Source organism: Dasypus novemcinctus, chromosome 2 (assembly GCF_030445035.2).
Source record: "Dasypus novemcinctus isolate mDasNov1 chromosome 2, mDasNov1.1.hap2, whole genome shotgun sequence".
Classification (NCBI taxonomy): Eukaryota; Metazoa; Chordata; class Mammalia; order Cingulata; family Dasypodidae; genus Dasypus; species Dasypus novemcinctus.
The window spans coordinates 81,763,011-81,767,161 of NC_080674.1; the positions used below are offsets into that span (position 1 = coordinate 81,763,011).

A 4,151-nucleotide genomic window follows, 5' to 3' on the forward strand; every position below is an offset into this window, starting at 1 on the left:
ACAGAGACCACCACAACCTAGCTGTGAGTGCCAGGCCACCTCCCAGATGTCAGGGACTGTTTTTCTCTTTTTCAACTATTAGGTCATTAATTGGCTAAATTAACAATCATTGATTTCATATATTGTTTCCAATATTCAGCATGTTTTATGAAATACAAATATAAACCTACCCAAAACATCAATCAGAAATCATTACCCTTCTAAAGATCTACCAAACAATTGCATTTTTGTCAACTTCAGTATCAAATTCTTATAAATAAGTTGCCATTAATTTAAAAATCAAGGAGTGTTAATTTTGTATTGCTAATTTATTTTTCCTTATTTTACAAAATTATGATCTACATAAGGTGGCAATCCAGTGGAACATTGATACAGCCCAGCATTTTGTCCTTTATTTTATAGACTTGGAAATTCAGTATATGAGACTATCCTGCTGAGACTGTGCTCTGGGTCACACATGCACACTAGCCAAATTCACAAGAAATTAATGTATCTACAAGAATGCTAGTGTATTAATTTATAATAAGAAATTGGCCATCAATAGTAATAATTCTTTTTGAATGCCAAATATGGTGGGTACATGACACGAGTTAGACCATGAAACCTTCACAACAGCCTTATGTGGTGGTCACTGGGTCATTTGTGAAACACTGGACTAACCAACCTCTCTTTGTCCCTTTTCTTTCTCCAGGAGCCATATTACCTTCTCTCTCTCTCTCTCTCTCTCTCCCCCTCCAATGGTAATATCTTTTAAAATAATTTAATGTGTTTCTTCCATTATTTGCTTAGCTTGCATCTCTAATGCATAAAGATCAGGTTTAATGACATGACCCAGAAGATCTATACATGTATATTAGACCCTAGGTATTTTGTTGTTGTTTCAGGGGTGGGGGAGGTTGCTCTTTTTTCTGTTACATGTTTATGGTAAAAATGTGAAAAGTTCAGCAAAGAACAAAGAAGAAAAAAGAGCCATAACCTCCCCACCTAAAGGCAACCACTTACTGATAATATTTTGGGTTGAGTTTTTCTGGGACTTTCGTATACACTGACATCATAATGAATACACAGTTGAATTCCCTGCTTTTTTCGCCACTTGAAATATTATATTGTAAGCATTTTCACCGTCTTTAAAAACATAAAGACATATTTATGGCCAACTGATTTCTGACAAGGGAGCTGTTTTAGCCTGCTGGGCTGCTGAGAGCCATGATTCAGAAATCGGTTGGCTCTTATAATGGGGATTTATTAGCTTAGAAGCATACAGTTCTGAGGGGGTGAAAGTGCTCACATCAAGGCATTATTAGGCAATGTTTTCTCCCTTTAGACCAGCTGCTGGTGATCCTGGCCTCCTCTGCCACATGGCATTGTCTGCAGGTCTTTCTCTTCACTTCTGGATTTTGTTGCCTTCAGCTTCAGGCTTCCATGGCTTTCTCCCTTTCCTCATCTGAATTTCATCTATTATAAAGGATTCCAGTAAGAGAATTAAGACCCACCCTGCTCCATGCTTTACTGAAGTAACCTAATCAAAAGGCCCTTAACTGAAGCAATCTAATCAAAAGACTCTACTTACAATAGGTATACACCTACACGAATGGATTAGCTTTAAGAACATGATTTTTCTGGAGTACAATACACCTTTAAACTATCACAGGAACCAAGTCCACTCAATGGGGAAAGAACAGTCTTTTTATGAAATGGTGCTAGGAAAACTGGATATCCACATGCAAAAGAATGAATGTGGACTCCATCTCATATCATATACAAAAATTAACTCATAGTAGCATAAAGACCGAAATATAAGTGCTAAAACTATAAAACTCTTAGAAGAAAACATAGGGAAATATCTTCAGGACCTTGTATTGGGCAATGGATTTTTCTTTTTTCTTTTTTTTTACTTTACACTGAAAGCTCAAACAAGAAAAGAAAGAAATAGATAAACTGGACTTCATAAAAATTAAAAACTTTTGGGCATATATGGACATTATCAAGAAAGTGAAAAGACAACCTGCTCAATAGGGGAAGATATTTGGAAACCATATTTGATAAGGGTTTAATATCCAGAATATATAAAGAGCTGCAATAATTCAACAACAAATGACAACCCATTTTAAAAATGGGTAAAGGACTTTATTAAATGTTTTTCCAAAATCAAAGATATTGACAAATGCCTTTATCGATGCCTCAAGAGACATTTTATGTGTCTAATCTCTAAAGTAATAGAGTAACATGTATTAACAAGTATCATTTTTTTTGCTCTTAATTCTTTCTGGTAGTTAAATTTTTTTCTTCAGCTAATCATATATATTGGACTAACTTATCAATAGTCTCTTTTTCATGAGGCTATCTTTTTTTCCCCACAGAAAATAAATGCTTTGCAATGGGAAAAATAATTTGAACTGCATAGATTTAAAAACAAAGGAGTCTTGTATCCTCAAATATGACAGCTTTCAATGTTATTATCCCACATTTTTAGTTGTACATCTATGAAATACATATTCAACTGTTACCTATAGACATTTGTCCTACACAGTCTAACTGCAAGTTTTAATAAATTATTTTTTTCATCTTATTAACTGTTAGGATTCATTTCCATGCCTTTTTTCCTCAATGAAAAATCTCTACCTATAGCATGGACTTCCCCTTTCTTGTTATCCTAACACATTTCTACAGTTCATCTAATATAAATTCAGGGGTTGTAGATGTAGATTAACATTTAATGTATTTCTTTATTTTGGCTATAAAGTATGGAGAACATTTTGTTTCACGCAAATTCTCATAGATATTTAATAGCTTTACTTTCTGGTTACTCTTCAATGAAATAGATGACAAAGGAAGTCAAAAGTGAATTATCTGGCAGCACAACTATCAAATTGTTTTATCAATATCCAGGATATTCCTGTGTAAGATTTTTAAAAATTTATTTTTATAGTGGAAACTTATGGTCCATAAATTTTGCCATTTTAACTATTTTAACAGTACAGTTAAGTGGTGTTAATTACATTTACAATGTTTTGTTAACACCACCGCTATCCATCACCCAAAACAGAAACTCTGAACCTATTGTGCATTAACTTGCTCTTCCCTCTATCCCCCACCCATGGTAGCCTGAACTCTATTTTCTGCCTCCAAGAATGTGCATATTCTAGGTATTTCATATAAGTAGAATCATACAATATCTGTTCTTTTACATCTGGCTTATTTCACCCACCATGATGTCTTCAGAGTTCATCCATGTTGTAGTGTATACCAGAACTTCATTCCTTTAATGGCTGAATAATACTATTCCATTTTATGTATATACCAGATTTGTTTCTCCATTCATTTGTTAATGAGCACTTGGGTTGTTTCTACCTTTTGGCTTTTGTGAAAAAGGCTGCGATGAACATTGGTGTACAAATATCTGAGTCCCTGATTTCAATTCTTTTGAGTATATACCTAGGAGTGGGATTACAGGATCAAATGGTAACTCTATATTTAACTTTTTGTGGCTGCTCCATTTTACGTTTCTACCAGCAATGAATGAAGTTCCCAATTTCTACAAATTTCACCAACACCTGTCATTTTCCACTTTTAAAATAATTATAACCATCCTAGTGGGTGTGAAGTGATATTTCATTGTGGTTTTGATTTGCGTTTCCCTAATGGCTAATGATGTTAAGAATCTTTTCATGTACCTTCTGCCATTTGTATCATTTGTTTTGTGAAGTATCTGTTCAAGTCCTTTGTCCATTTTTAAATTGGACTGTTTGTATTTTGTTGTTGGAAAAATATGGAATGCTTCATGAATTTGTGTCTCATCTTTGCACATGGCTCATGCTAATTTTCTTTAGATTGTTTAAATTTTAGTATATGTGCTGCTGAAGTAAGCCCCCTATATTACATATTTAAGGGGTCACATTGTGTTTTTTTAATCATAATTTTAATATGAAATTCTAGTCAAAGAACTGCAAACCCTTAAAGAACATCCCTTGGATCTACAGAACTCAGTTTTAAAAACAAAGACCTAGAATATTCAGATATTTGTGCAAAGAAACTGTCTCTTAAACTTCACAGGTAAAGTCTACCGCACATCTAATCATAGTGTGCTTTTGTTAGAAAATTAATGCCTTCAATTTATATAGTACCTTTAATTGAAAAGACTCAAGGGGAAT

At 33.8% G+C, this 4,151-nt stretch overlaps 1 non-coding gene across 1 annotated transcript; it reads right to left on the reverse strand.

Moving 5' to 3' along the window:
• Positions 1–3,763: 3,763 nt before the first annotated feature.
• LOC111763563 (U6 spliceosomal RNA) lies at positions 3,764–3,870 on the reverse strand. Its single transcript, XR_002796410.1, has one exon. It is a non-coding gene; the product is annotated as a U6 spliceosomal RNA (small nuclear RNA).
• Positions 3,871–4,151: the final 281 nt, after the last annotated feature.